The sequence below is a fragment of the Rhyacophila brunnea genome, unplaced genomic scaffold (assembly GCF_057557595.1).
Source record: "Rhyacophila brunnea isolate RB1 unplaced genomic scaffold, BYU_Rbru_1.0 scaffold_7, whole genome shotgun sequence".
Taxonomy (NCBI): Eukaryota; Metazoa; Arthropoda; class Insecta; order Trichoptera; family Rhyacophilidae; genus Rhyacophila; species Rhyacophila brunnea.
Window position 1 is genome coordinate 22,284,161 of NW_028233339.1, and position 17,192 is coordinate 22,301,352.

General features: G+C 32.8%; 1 protein-coding gene across 37 annotated transcripts in view; it reads right to left on the minus strand.

The window, feature by feature from the left end:
• Window positions 1–17,066, minus strand: part of LOC147064624 (rho GTPase-activating protein 21-like) — a 466,312-nt gene extending 449,246 nt beyond the window's left edge. For 25 of the 37 annotated variants that reach the window (XM_085957824.1, XM_085957822.1, XM_085957819.1 and 22 more), the window contains exon 1: window positions 16,654–17,066. The gene's annotated coding sequence lies outside the window, so the exon portion shown is untranslated. The remainder of the gene's footprint in view (window positions 1–16,653) is intronic. The other 12 variants (XM_085957816.1, XM_085957802.1, XM_085957823.1 and 9 more) reach the window with 1 other exon arrangement.
• Window positions 17,067–17,192: the final 126 nt, after the last annotated feature.

Genomic DNA, 17,192 nt, shown 5'->3' on the forward strand with positions numbered 1-17,192 from the left:
TTTTATTGAATTGTCTCAAAAACAGTGAACATCAATTTATCTAGTTGTAGTATTGAGGTGACGATATTATGTTAGCACGTTATTTTGAATAGTAGGTGTCCTCTTTGAGTATGCAGATTATGCCTTACGAATTCGGAGAACACAAGAATTTTGAGAACAACTCACCTACTACGTCAAATAGATTTGTGTCCTTCAATTGTAGGCGCCCGTCAAACGCCTAGTCACGGTCCTGGCTGAATCTAACAAATTGATGAGCTCCGCAGCATGACGCTCGGAGTACCAATATACTTGCTCCATTTATTCGGACTCTGGTATATTATTTCATTAACTTTTTAATACACAACGAGGGCCACAAATTCTAGAGAAATATTAACGAAGGAGTAAAATTTGAGTACCTATGCACGGCGAGTATAACTACTATAGTATATTATTAGGTATCTAAATATTCTAAATAATATAGCTAAGTACCTAAACATATTCTTACGCCCACGATGGCCGAGCGGTTACAGCATCGGCTTATAATGACGGAGGTTGGAATCCCGAAACTGGCAAAGTCACATATTGATTTCCAATGTGTGTCTGGACTCTGGACCTACGGTATACCCAACAGGTTGAGTAATTGTCCAACATCCATTTCTCGTAAAAAAAAACTGTTAATATGAAGTTCATTCCGTGCAGATTCATATTAACTTTCTTAGGATGAAATATGGTAAAACAAAAACATATACTCGGGTAGGTACTAAAGTGGGTAAACCAGGGAACTCAGAAATAATGTTCTATGGGGTAAACACTTAGTACACGACAGTTCGTGATAACAAAGTATATACCCAGTTATGAAGGTATCTAAAACTACTGACATTTCAGGAGATCTACTGTAGCCGATTTTTATAACATGTCACTTGCCGAAATAAATGATCTATCTCTCGTTCACGGTGGGGGTATCTATAAAAAATAAAATGCTATGGGTGGTTTTAAATATTTATCATAGTTTCCATGATATGTCGAACAATCCGTGGAGGGCACCTAAGCCACAATGATACATATTCGCGTTCGTAAGCCGGCCGGTCATCAAAACTAGTATCGTCTCCAACGTGTCGAATACGTCGATGTGACGTCATCGTTATTCACAAAATGGAGCTCCGCAGATTGGTCGAATGCGACGTTTTGCTGGTGCTGCTATAAACAAATCGCATGCGTTTCGGGCTGCGAGTCGAAGACGCCAGAACGCATACACACATCTACGAATTGGTCATTCCTATACGAGCTCGCTGGTCGCCTCATCCAAATGTATATACATTTCGAGAGGTTACGCGAAACTGTCGCTAGGTAGATGTGCACGGTCTTAATATGCAACATCGAAACTACGTTCCTAGAAGGTTTGATTTATGGCTGTGCGGCAGACGGGTGAGTTTAGATGTGAGAGCCAGCTAAGTGACAATTTATGCCGTGGGTACTATAATGATAGTATAAATATTATATTGTTTTAATGGTCAAATTTACGTGATTTTTTTAGATATGTACTTGTGAGATTATAAAAATAGCACGCTCTGTAGGCTTCGTGGAAAATCGTTGGTTTTTATAAATTATCGTATATCTAGCTAGGTACTGAGTTTTTAATATCCCAACTGGCAATACTGAAAAACACTTTATTATAGACTATATTATGATATAATATAAAAGATATTTTATAAAATATGGACTACTTAAGTATTAACACTATAAAATATTATATTTAAAATACTCTTCATAAAAGATATTTCATAGATTAATACCAGTCGCACATCGTCTCTACAGAAAGAGCTTAAAATAAGGCTCATAGATGAAAATAAGTACTTACTTAGTGGCATGCAAATTACTGCAAGTGCAAATCACCAGTAGGTTGCCAAAAAACAATCAAAGCGCTATGTCAAACGTAACTAACTAATTTTGTTGACTAGCTAGAAATACGTGTGAATTGACGCAACTCATATCAGAAACATCATGTTTAACATGTGTTTGAGTGGAGAATAACAAAATTTAAGTTTCAATTTTATAAAGACGAAACAACAAATCAGCGACGAAAGAAAAACATGACAAGTGACTTTGCTCTTGCGCATAATCTCACAGAATGTCTATCAAAGAATCTATCTATGGATAGAACAATTTAAGTGAGTTACAAGATGTCCGTTTACTCCAATCAATTATCTATCTATAAAAAATATGTTTGTTCCTTCCAATTTTGAAATATGACCACAGATTATAAAATAGAGTTTGCATATTATTTTGGATTCGATTTAAATTTGGTGTTCTTTTGTTTGACTTTTACTGCTGTCAGAATTATTTTCAATTTCACATATTGTATGCCTAGGTACTAGATACAGTTGTTTTGATATTGAAAAATGTGATTAGTATTGTTTTATAAAATAAGATAAATGTACCTATATCGATCAACAGTGACCTCGTGCAAAGCCGAGTAGGTACTTCAGCTGGTAAGTAATTAATAAAATTGATTTATACAAAATATCAGAGTTGGGAGAGTCCAATAACATAACATGCATACCCAATTACATAAATAAAGGGTGGGTAAATATTAGATACATCACTCCGAGCATAATATTTTATATACCTACCCTAAAGCCTCAATTACATTGAGCTTCTTTACGAGCTGTTTATTGGCGAATTTAAAAGCGGGCGATTCAGCTACTGCGATTTGATGATTACATACAAAACTTTCCATTCGCTGAGAAGCCACAAGCCAGCGACTATTTTGACGGAACGTAGTTCGTTTTTTTACCGGGATGTTGGTACTGCGCTCTACTGCGCAGACGCAGTAGACCCACACGCCGGTGTAGCGTGTAAAGTTGACCGGCTTTCAACTTTTCTCGGTAGAGTGTTTACAACCTGCTTATTAGCTTATTCGATGGTTACACTGGGCGACTTTACAGGCAGATTGTAAATTCGCCAGTAAACAGCTCGTAAAGAAGCTCAATGTAATTGAGGCTTAAGGCATGTTTACACGGCCTAGTAGTAATCATTAGTATTCGCTACTCGCGCTACTACCGACACGCGTAACCAGGCCGAATACTAATAAGCAATAGGTACTGCATTAGTGTTTACGTGTCGGTATTAGTGCGAGTATTGAGTACAAAAATGATAAGTACTAACCCGTGTAAACAACCCCTTCTTAGATGGACAGATGCAATAACAGTCTATATTTTCTGACACCACATCTACTGAATATTTGGACAAGCAAACATTTTTCAGCGCCGTAGCCAAAATATATTACTGTCCACAGATATTAAAGATATTGGTAAACATAATCCGGGACGTCAATGTAATTATTATTATCCTAATAATTCACGAACCAAAACGCTGATTTTTAATTTTCCCACGGGACGGAGCGGTAGCATCGAAGATTTCACGAACAGGAGCTGCGCCCCAGCCATTTCGAGCGCTTACGGGGGTACATGCTCAGCGTAGGTCAAAATTGAACTATTTTTCTATTTTCAAAGCATGATCCTGGACATAACTTAAACGTTGTAGATAATCTATTTATATAATTTTGAAGCCTTATTATCCTTTATATTTATTTTAAACATTTGATGACTGCATAGAGTATTTTTATTACATAAAATAGTATTCTTTTAAACCTCTCGCTCTAATGTTTTAGAATATAGTCATATTTCAGTACATAAATGTGCAGTGGTGTTAAGATTTTTTACATTTATTAATTTTTAAACGCATTTATAAAACCATCAGTATAATTTATGTCGACATTATTATAGTGAAATATTTACGATAAAAAAATATATTGATAATCTCTGTGATCCCAAATTTGACAAGAATTAGGCATTTTATTATTCAAAAAATGGGTAAGATTAACACATTTGAAGATAATTCTAAAGATACTTATTATAAGCTATGTCTTTGACCATTCAAGTGTGATAAACATCCTACGAATAATGATTGCTTTATAATAATTATTGACCACGCTGAGCACGTCCGCCCTTAAGAGGCCTCCTCCGAAAATTACGTAGGTACTTAAAGGGAAAGTATGAATCCAATTTGAAAGACTAGAGCTTTTGTTAGTTAACCCAGTTATCTCTACTCACGAAAATATACTAAATAAATTCAGAAATAAAAAAACTTAAGAAAGCGCTTCTGAAACGCTACGATAACTTGTAGATTGTAGAAGATGGGCGGTGGTTCCATAGCTACGTTCGGATGATATAACAAACCGAAACAAGCACCATATTCTGACAAATTTGCATATTATCGCTCTCCTATTATGAGTCATCCTATAGCACTGTTCGACAAACAATGAACACACAATTTAGTTCATTATCTGGTCACGTTTTCAATTATTCACTTCATAGGTTTTGTGAATATTGTTTCTTACTTATTTTTAGATCAGATTTTTATCAGTAGTTGTTATGTTCCATAGCTATGTTTGTCACTAAATGACGAATTTCAAGCGCAAACATATTTTCTTAATACCAACAGGTACCTACTTGTTAGTGCTTAATTATACCTACCTAAGACAATATGCAGTCTATTATATTATGTTATACAAAAATGCATCGTACTAAGATAAGATGTTTAAAGTTTACATTTTAAGTTGCCCATACTTAGTGCCCAGGCACACACTGCCATAGCAGCAATATTGCTCAAAATTAAAATTCCATTAGAGAAAATAAAATTGAAACCAAGGGTTTGAATTAGTTTTACCAGCCCTTACCGCGAAAAATAAATTTGTTAAAGGAGGAATATATATTTGCATAAGTAAGTACTTACTTCATAATATTTAAAATTTACATAACAAGTGGTACATTAATAATTGATCTAGTCTGAAATTATAACTTTGGGTGACTATCCACATATTGGAAAAGCTTCTCGGAACAAGGGTGGCGCTATGACTAAAGAATTCTCTTGCATTCGTCAGCCTCGAGGTTCATCTACCAGCTACCTTGCTTTATTTTCAGTATTATGCAAGGAAACTGGCCAACAGCGATTGTACCTAATGTGGGGGCTGTAAAAGACCTACTACCAACTAAAGTTTACTTAGTTTACTAGATATTGATTGGCTATTAAAAATCAAAAAACAAGAATTACCTACTTGTAATAAACAAAAAACGTTGTCGTCATATCATTGTGTAAAAAAAGAAGTTAAATTAATATACTACAACTACGTAAAGATTTTTAATTATAGCAATCGTAGTAATAATACCAAGCGCTTGAAGTAGAATGCGAATTATTAAGAACGTGGGGATACTTTTTTTCAAATCCTGGCAATACCCTCTCTCACAATATTTCGATTACACGAGCGCCACCGCCAATTAAATTTGTCGCATTCTACCTACTTACAGCCCACGAGGGTGCTAGACGAGCGGCTAGACACAGTGTCTCCAAAGGTACAAAACTCATGCAGGTAAATAGCGATTCCCGGGTCCCCGAGGAGCGGTGTGAACTACAAAACGGTGTTTTTTTATTATTCGAAGTCATGTTTTACGAGTTGCCCGCCGTATTCAAAGGTCTTTCTTCCCTTGTTATTATTCTGGTGCATTCACGCGACGCATACTAATCGCCACATGCGCGGCTCCTGGCTTGAGTAGAATTATTCGAGGGGTCTTATGAATGCGTCTCCCCAACGACTGCCCATTTCAACTTATGCATTCTTAATGGGTGTGTAATGAATAGGTACTTCGCGCTACTGAACAGTTTTAAGTATGGTTGTTAAGAGAATAGGATTTAAACCGCCAATCAGATATATGTACTTACATCTTAAAATTACAAAGTAAATGGTTAGTCAGTAAAGAGTAGGTAGGTACCTATACCGCGAGAAATCGAATCAATTTATGTTTTGTATTTTTCCATATTCCGCAATCCGGGTTCCGCTTATCGATATACCTATTCAAGCACTATACGAGTGTGTATAGTATCAATGCCAAATGCACAACCTGACAGAGAATATCGTTACTTACCGTTACTATATAAAATTAATAGCTCGATTAAAAGATCGTGAAAACATTATTATCAAGTAAAAAAGTAAGTGTTGGAAATTATGAAGTGTTTATAAATATCGTGAGTAGAATAGATAGATACCCATTATTAATACAATCAAGAAGCCTTTTTAAAATAATATAATATGTATAGATTTACTCGTAAGCAACTAGGTAAACTAATGGAAACTTTATAAACATTAGGTAATGAGATGTATATAATATATTAAATACAAAATAAATAAATAAATAAATAATGTTATGGTATGATCCATAATTGGATATTATGTAAAGAATTTGTACCTACACGTTTCAATTTCATCCGAAAGCTACAACAGACTATGATAATAATATAACATAATATTATGATACAATACGTCAGGTATAAAATAAGTAGGGGTATATAATAAATATAATATGTATATATATTATCTTTCGCATGTAGATATTCGGGAAGACTATAGAACGGTGAAACATGGTCGCAAAAACAACTCTAATGAAGAAGTACAAAGCATAAATCAATAATATACTTCAAATTTCATGAGTAAGTACCTTTTAGTTAGTGGTTTTAATTTTCTAAATATTGATAGAAGTTGAACTGTGCGTGATTCGTATTAATTCTTACTGCAATAAAAAAAATAGTCGAATTTAATAATATATTCCAATGATAATCAATCATATTATTGCTAGCTTCGCATTTCTATAAGTAGGTATGTCAAACCGTCAAACGTTTGTTTATTTTTTACAATCTACATACGTACTTACTTAAAAATATTATACTATGCACTATTAACATAGATAAAAATACTTTTATAAGTAGCATATTTGGTAGGTAGTGGGATTGTCCGCAATTTCTCAACTAGGGAACTACTGAATAAGTACAAAACACCATTAAATAATGCAATATGATAAAACAAGTTATATTTTCTGTGATACTGATAAATTGCGGATGCACCAGCAAATTCAAATTGAAGTGCTGTATTTTTTCAATCAATATGTGAGTTTGGATTTAGATCAAATACGTCGATCTCATGAATTGCAGACTACCTAAAACTTCGAAAATGCTCATTAAGATACCTACACATTATGAAGGTTTAGTTTATAATATCCTCCATTTTGCTGGATAAATTGTGAATATTTCATACACGTAGGTACAAAAATAAGCGACTCAAAAAATTGATACACATGCCAAAGTGCCCTTTCGAGATTTATTGCGTACAGAAAATCAGCAGTGAAAAATTAATATTTTAAACAGCTGATAATTAATATAGATTACAAGTGCCTAGTATACACCCCAGTTTAGTATTAATTAAGTAGGTATATTACATGTCAGTCGATCAAATAAGGCATGGGTATTTCTCGATGCCGACAATTCTGTTGTGAATTCACCGTCCCGTGAGGGTAGAGTGAGGAAAACCACGTACCTACCTATAATGAGTTGCATCGCACGTATGTACCAGAAATCAAAATCTCCACCACAGAAGAGATTAATAAATAGAATTCTTATGGGCTTATAAGTAACTACAGTTTGACGCAGGGTTTTGAATGTGTGAGTGTTCTACGAAAATGAACCACACATTATAGACGTGCAAGTGTGTGTTGCAACCTTCAAATACGCCAATATTGTATGAGCGTCAGTGCATAAACCGAAAGCAGTTGTCAGAACGAAGGTCATGCGTATTCTTTACACGTGTCAAGTTTATCCAAAATTCTTACACACTCGAGATCCGTTGCATGTTAGGTACTCCTCTACCGTTAGGTACCTATTTCAGTTCCCGTTCCCCCTGCTCTCCATCTTCATAAAATCTGATCCTGAACTGGGCAGAGCATGTCCAGCGCATGACAGAAACACGAGTACCGAACAATACCGATAATCTGAAATAATTATGATATATAGATACCTACGTATCGATAGATACCTCAGTTCCAAAGTATAACAAGTCAGAAATTTGCAGTTTTGAGTGAAGTATGAGGAATGCTTAGAATACCGATATCTACCAGTTCCAAAATTGAATAAGTGATAATCTGCAATTATTTTAGAATGACAGTGGTTGTTATTCTTTAGAAGTATACGTTAATCCTGCAAAAACCTCTGAAAAGTCATATTATTACTATGATTATAAACATAAAATTATGGTTATAATAATAGATTAAATATAACTTTATAATAATATCTACCTATTATAAATATATTTGTTAGATAATCTTAGAATTTCATTAAAATCTACAAAAAATAGATAGCTCCCAAAATATTGTTTCCTAATTATCTCAGAACTATGCTTTTTGTATTGACAGATTTTTGTTTTTTTTACGAGAAATGGATGTCAGCCACTTGCTCAACCTATTAGGTCCTTACCCTGACACACACAAATTGAAATCAGGATCGGACATGGTCGGGAAAAAAAAAAAAAAAAAAAAAAAAAAAAAATGCTTTTTGAGATGTTACTCTTTGGAACTGAACTTGTGGTATCGATTCGATATATAAACTATATGTTTAGATAGACCAGGCATCCCCAACGCTTCAATCGCGGGATGGATTTTAGTCGATCGTATCATAGGAATAATAATTGAGTCGCTCACTCACGGCGTACCGCAGGAGTAAGTGAAAAAGAAGGTATGAATCTCCGCGCTTCAAACTGAGGGTAGTTTACCCGTACTGTCGCGCAGTAGGCTCTTTGTAGAGTGGGAGAATAGTTTGATAAGTGCAATGAGTTCCCAAAAGAAGATCAAAACTTATCATTTCCACGACGAATGGGAAATTTTGAAATTTCTCCTTAATGTCCTCATGAAAATATAATACGTTTGTACAAGTTGAAGAATGAGAATATAAGAGAAGATTGTGGTAGATCACAGCTTATTATTTGAAGTTGGGCATACCTGAGATAGACTTTGTCTAGGTATGTACGGTGGTAATATACTACATACAAATAAGTGAAAAGGTACAGCTCGTCTAGCAAGTAGGTACCCGGTACACACTTTGTAGCCTGTATTTGCCTTGGATGTACGTAGGTAATATCATTGATTAGTGAAATATGTACAAACATAAATCATATAAAAATGTTCAATGCAGTCGAAGTGCTAGGTATTTTTGCACAGCTATCTGGTGCACACGGTTAGAAGGTTATTCCGGACGACGCGATAAAGATAAGATAACCAAATACATAATAATGAACATTTTTGCAAACATTTTACTTGCTAACCGAAAACACTATGTACCTACATGGAAACATCGATCAACAATCATATCACCAAAATGGTGTACCGCGTATTCATAGACTACTGATCAGTGATCAATCATAACCAAATATGACGCCGTTTCCCAAACTTTTTAAAGATACAATTAAGTGCCTACTTGACACAGAATAAGTTTGAATTCTGAAATATTATTTATGTCACTAACGCTATTCTATAAAAAAGGTTTTTAGTAGGTACTTATCAATGCATTTTTATGAAAACCACTGACATGAAAAATAGCCCCAATTATTAACGTTGCCAACTCTGTCGCACAGCGGAAATATTTTGGCTTTTTCTCTCAATAATAAATATTCTAGTTTTCGGAGATTATTTTATGATATCGTATTGACTCAGGTAAAAACTTAATTACAATAGATTCGCGGTCACTACAAAGACATACTTAAATACAATACCTATAAATATTAATTATTATTATGTGCGACGCGTGAACAGGTAATCCCGACATGTTGTAGAATTTTATTGTAGATTGTAGAAGAATTAGGTACGTACTGTATTTATAATATGTTCAGTATTTTATTATTGCATTAGGTATGTTTCTAGCTATCATCCAGTGACGTCACGTCGGGGTACACAGGACAATGGGGTGGCGAACGGAATAAAAAAAAATCGGTACTTGTTTTCAAATACGGTATGTAGGTACTGATAAAGTAGGAATTTCACTATTCATATTATTATTGTTATGATTACCAAGGTATGTATAAATTATGCTTATTGCATTTGTCCATTTAAGATACCTAGTCCAGAATGGTTACATGAAATTTGTACGTATGCAGTTCTTCGTGGAACACTTATTCGTGTGCCGCAGTACGTGAAACATGAGTTCGTGCAACATTTAATCAAATGACGAGTTCTTCGTTGAACATTTCACCGTGGAATACATTTCACCGTGGAATACGTATTCTACAACATGTGGCGCTAGTTTGCTCTTCCAATTAGATTCAATACGAATTTTATGAGATGTCTTTATTGGTTTTAAATAATTTAATGTTGAAACTACATAAATAATATACCTATACGATGTGATTGTATTTATAATCTACTTACCTACCTATTTTCTAATGTGTGTTTCTTGTATTACGATGGTTTTATTACGTATTTTTAAGTGTTTTATTTAGACATTAATATTGCAACTTACAGAAATAGCAATATTTTGTTGTTTTGGTGTGGACAATGGACTAGTTGATTTGAAACCTTTTGTAAGTATGCATTATTGAAAATAAAAAGATGGCAATACCTACCTTTTTTAATTTAAAAAATAAATGTATATAGGTACATAGGTATATGTAAATGCTGTTGTTTAATTCATTTAGGATATTATTGATTTTTATAGATAAGTACGTAGTACCTACTTTACTTTTAAATAGATGTGCCCGAGTTGGGGGAGCGGTCGTTTATGAAGAGTGGGTTAGTTCTTCCCGCAGATATACAAAAATACACGTTGTTTTTTAAATGTGTCTATTGTGGCTTATTGCGTTTTATTTTAATTAACTACCAAATATGTTGGAAATTTTATATAGTATTATAGAAAATGTGTGTTCTTATTCTTATTTAAAATAATATTATGGACAATGTTGATTTGAAACTTTTTGTAAATGGATATTATTGAAAATACGAACGTGTTAATAGCTGCATACTTTAATTTAAAAATAAATATACCTACTTATATAGATGACTGCATTTACTGAATTCATTTTGGATATGATTGATCTTTGCAACTTTAAACATAGGTACTACTACGTAGGTACTTTAACTTTTGCATATCCTGATAATACAGCCATGGTATCCGACTTGGCAGAGCGGTTCCATATAGAAAGTGGGTTCAATCCTGTGACTTAATAAAAAATACATGTTGTTTTTTAAATGTGTGTTAATCCAACGAGAGACCAAGATTGGCTAACAAGTAACAACCGTTATTCGTAAAAAGTCTGTTAATATAATCTCCATTCTATGGAGCCAATTTATGTTCCTGATTGCAGAAAAAATATTAATTACCTATTCTACACTCGTATAATACACTCCGTTTCATTATAGGTTATTTTTGTTATAGTAAGGTAGGTACGTAATAATGTTGACTTTTTATTAATACTTATTAATTTTTAGATTTGATCAGAACTCCGGATATTAGGTATGTTACAGTGGCCAAATGTTTTTTGTGCACTAGAAGCACGTGAAAGTTAAAGGACCTACCTACACAATAAACTGCAAAATACAACGGATTTGTAATTGATTTATTTCAAGATTTTTTAATTATATTTAGGATATGTTGATAGGTACGCGTACTTTATACATATATGTATAAATATAAAAACCTTTTTATTTCTTACAAACAAAAAAAGTAAATGACAGTGAATTGACTATATCTAATGTATAACCTATGATTATATCTATGATTGTATTATCTACTTATTATCTAGTTTATATAATATTAATTAAGTATTATTATTTTTATATTTTTTGTATAATACATATTATATATATTAAGATACTTAAGTACTTACTTTATATATTATAAAGATCAATAATATCCTAAATGAATTAAATATATATACCTAGGTAAAAACATTTATTTTTTAAATAAATTAGGTATTGCCATCTTTGTATTTTCAATAATACCTCCTTACAATAAGTTTTAATTCAATTAGTCCACTCAGATTATAATAATCTAATTAAAACATTTGAAACCATTGTGTGTTAATACAGCGTAAAGACCCAATGGGTTTGGCGAATGGCTAACAAGTGACAACATTCTTCGTAAAACGTTTATTTGGTACTGTTCGGTTATACGGAATATAGCGGAAAACGCATTTTGAAAATAGGCGATAAACTGGATTATTTGTTAGTTTGGGTTAGTTTAGGTTAGGTTTGGTTAGGTTAGCCTAACAAATAATCCAGTTTATCGGCTATTTTCAAAATGCGTTTTCCGCTGTATTCCGTATAACCGAACAGTGCCGTTTATTTATTAATATAATTTCTATTCAATGCAGCTCAATGTATTGCGCTTTGGAGCAAAAATGTTAATTATTTAGCCAGGTACATACTGTATTCTGTTTACTAAGTATTCACACATACATGATTTATAAATAATATGTAATGTTTAATACGCTTACGTTATAGGTTACTTTTGTTACAGTTGCATAATAGTGCATTTTAAATATCTAAAGGTCATACCACAGAACTGATTATTAAGATAGAAATGCTAAAGCCAGTCACCATCGACCCAGAATTTGAAGCCAGCAACGCAAGAAATACTAAGCCCGTTTAGTGTCTTCGAATATTGCCAATATTGAATGCGCGTTTCATTTATGTTAGAAACTTTAATGCATATTATGATATTGTTGTTTTAATTTAATAAAACGCATTTTTTGTAGTAGTTATTCCACTTTTAATTAGGACCTGTTTCGTCCGCCTCAGAGGGACATTTTCAACTGAGTACATTTTTTTAAAACAATATTTATCAAACAAATTCCAAAGCGACAGAAATAATATAACAAAAATGCAGTTCCACCATGAATTGACAGTTAACAAATTAAAACATATTATGATACTTACGTAATGTAAATAACATATTCTTTATCACGTCGTGGTAAATAGCTATAAGAACATTGTAGTCAATTTCAAGAATGTATGTTTTGAAACACACGTTGGTTCCGTAGCCATGACAATCTTTATCTATCTACACTTCTGATGCCTTCTTAATTTCCTGCACTATGATGGAGTACACAAGTTAAGTTATTATAAAAATAATATAAAATGTACATTCATAGATAAAACGGAAATAGATTTAAATTAGCATTAGGTATATTTGTAATTTCAGTTAACTTATCTGTACATATATATTTATATACCTGTCTAAATTGCGAAATAAACATTAGGTACTTACCTAAATAGTATTGTTGTGTTATAGGTATTTAAATTAATGATATACTTAATATTTTCTCATCAATACTAAACTTGATAGTTAATACCATTAATGTGCATTACGTAGGTATTACCATAGACAAATATACTATGTATATGGTTATTACTTATAAATAGCTCCCATTATCAATACATAATACCAATAAACATAGTAACATAATATAATATTATTTATTTACAATATATAATGAAATTTTATATATTCATGTAAAAATATAATACTTACTTAAAAGTACGTAATAAAACCATTATAATACAAGGGACACAGCAGAAAATAGGTAGATAAGTATATTATAATTACAACCATATCGTACGTAATAATGTTTTTTTTTTAATAATATTAATTTCTAAAACGGTCTTTTTTGTGCACACAATAATGAACAAGGGAACTCTCGAGAAAGGGCCACCCAATAAATTGACCATAATACAAAAAAAATCTACCATCTGGACTCTGTATCTATTGTCTAAGATCTGGACACATTTGTCTTGAATGAATGTATTGTTTAGTTTAGACTTTAGTCAGTGTCACTTACTAGATTCCACCAAAATAAAACGGATTTGTAATTAGGTAATGCATCATTTCAAAACACTTACTACATTTCGTTATTGGTTTTTTAATTATATTTAGGACATGTTTCCCACAGTAAACTGAATGTGTTATTAAATAAATACATAGGTATTATAAAAATTATAATAAACCATTTTTTTTCAACCAATAAGACCCTAGATTTGAGAATGTAACATTCTATATATTGATTGACACACTAGAAATAATCACTTGACACGACACCAGTGGCGCACCCAGGATTTAATATTGGGGGGGGGGCAAGGAGGAAAATGTAAATTAGTCCCATAGGATCTATTTCTTCTTCACAGCCTAATTTCTCGTTTATCGGTCTTTTGTCTATTGCGCTCGGTGTACCTACACCATGGTCCCCACATCCTGAAACGGGCCCTCAGGCTACGATATTAGATTAAAGGCAGTGTGAAACACTACATTAACGTTCTTCAAATTGTGTTTTAGTTCAAATTAAGGGTACTTATACAGTGAATTATTGGCGATTTTTAATACATCTACTTTAATAATGGAGCTGTCGAGTATCGACACATTATAATCAAAAACTATATTGCACAATTATATAAGTAATTGAAAATGTTCATGACCATGAAGTATACTTTTTTTACTATTAAAACTAATTTATGATGTGTGTTTATCTCACTTATCTGGCCAACCCGACACGCCGGGCCCCCCACAGCCCGGGCCCCCAGGCTAGAGCTCTGTCAGCCCTCCCCAGCCATGACCGACACTACTCCGGAATTCGGGTGGACATCGAGAATTTTTGACATTTCCATTAGGGATTGTGTTTCTAAAAAAACCTGACATTAGTGTTTCGAAATTTTTGTGTTAAAAATTAAAATCTACGAAATTTTTCTAAAAAGGGTGCTGGAGAATTATTACAAATCATTTTTTGTGTCTTTATTTGTCTAAGCCCAAAGGTATAGTTTATTGGCTTTCAATTTAAATGTTTAAAATCATTCTGATAATTTTCATTTTTGGGGGGTGCCAGGGCCCCTTTTATTTTAATTAACTACCTAATAAAATGTTTTCCTAATTCCAACCAATAAATAGCTGTTTTTATAGTTACCATTAAGTGCACTTCATAATATTAAGTACTTATAAAAATCATCAATTATTAATACTTACACGATAATATCTATATTACACAAGGAATTATAAATCTGGATCTTGGTAAAATAAGTGCCAATATCAAAATTTGCCAATACTAAGTTAAGTGTTGAAAAGTTCCTAAAAATGTTCAAAAATTGCTTTATTTTTTGGTCTTTTCCAAATTATTTACTTGTATTAAAAACAACATAAAAATCTATCGTGCATATTATTATTTATATTATCAATTAATGACTTTGAAAGGCATTAAAGAATCGTTTGTACTGGAAAAAATGACATATCGACATAACCACTTCTTTTACGAAGGTAAAGAAATATAATATTATTTACTTACAATTTTGAAGAAAATAATGCTATTTTGGTAACGTATAATAATCATGTAAAATTATAACACTTAAACCATCGGAGTATATGGGAAAGACGGAAGAAAATAAGTAGGTAACTAAATTAGAAATAGTTTCATATTGTAATTATATGTATGTAGTTTCAACATTAAATTATTTAAAACCAATAAAGACATCTCATAAAATTCGTATTGAATCTAATTGGAACTGCAAACCAGCGCCACATGTTGTAGAATACGCATTCCACGGTGAAATGTATTCCACGGTGAAATGTTCAACGAAGAACTCGTCATTTGATTAAATGTTGCACGAACTCATGTTTCACGTACTGCGGCACACGAATAAGTGTTCTACGTTGAACTGTTTACGTACAAATTTCCGGATACGGTCCAGAATAAATAATACGGTCAGGAAGGAATTTACATACCTAGGTATAGGTAAATCATTCTACAGTGGCACCATAGGCGATTCGCGCGTGTTTTGAATTGCTTGCGACAATGCCTGTTTCAATGCTAGCAAACAATACCACTACAACTGCAAGCCGTATTTGCCGTACCCACGGTGCCACTATAAAACGATTTACCTATACCTACAATTATTTGAGACTAACATGGTAGGGGGCGGCTCTTTACATAGGAACGTGACCGCTACCCCTATATACCTACTAATAATTATTGATTCCATTGAATTCCACACTTGCATTAGGAATGCTATTGCAATGCAACCATGACATTAATCGTATAGACATTGTTATATAATTGAGTTGTCATTTTACAGGTATATTGCCCACTTGTACCTACATTTTTTTCTACTCAAGTTTACTAACTCTATGATTAGGAAAAATAAAGTGACCGGACAGTTAGTAGGTCCTACCTACTTCGGTAAGTAAGAATTCAAACACAGGCAAGTAGGTACGTAAGTCAGAGTTTAAAAGTATGCATAACGATTCAGGTAAAAAAAATATAGGTAGCACCTTTCTAAGCCGCTTGTATATTTTTATATTATTATCTCCAATTTTAATTGATGGAAATTTTATATTTGTGTTGATAAGGCGGGTATTGGTCGATGTTCATAATCATAACATAACAATGTATAACTATGCCGTTTGTGGTGAGTTGATACCTCATGTCTTCTCAAATACGCATGGTATCAAATTTAATTTAGTTATGTGATGTCTTATATTATGTATCTTTGTGAATATTTTATGAGTTACTTTAAACATTTCTCAAGAGAATAGAACTTTGACAGCTATGTCAGCAGGTTAGAAAATGTCAATGACAAAACACTGTCAATATCACTTTAATATCGCCAAATCAATTATTTTATATTGCGATAGTATTGAAGCATGTGAAAAAATATAATTAAATAATTTGAATTATCTTCTCTGAATTTAAATAAGCATTGTTTTAAGGGTTAAAAACAAAATTCAAAAGGTGTTCGGTGACCTGTCAAAAACTGTTGACATACGAACCTGTTACTGCAATCCTCCAGTTAACGAATTTATTACAAGGGCACTTTAGCATCACACTTGAACACTGAAACCATTTAAATAAGCCACCGACATTGGATGAAATGATAATATTATTGCACAGAACAGAAATAAAGACACGACTCAAATGACAACAACTTTTTTTCTTATTCACCGATGGAACTCAAACCTGTTCCAATTAACTTTACAGTGACTACCGCTAAGTATTGCAAATATATATGAGAAAATGTCTTTGCTCATGTTGACAGGTAACGTTATATGATAGATAAGAGCACTTATTAACGTTGTAACGCATCACATTAACGATGAAATGTTAAAATCTATGTAATAAAATTGCCTATAGTTAAGCCAGCCTCTAACAGCACACTACGGCTTGAAGGATACTAAAATATGGCGGATAAAACACGAAGCGCGTGCGCAACTTTTATCTCAGACTGAGACCAAGACCACAACACAAAGCGCACTCAACGACATCTATGTATTTTGTTAACAAACAATTACAAAGTTACCAAACGAATGCT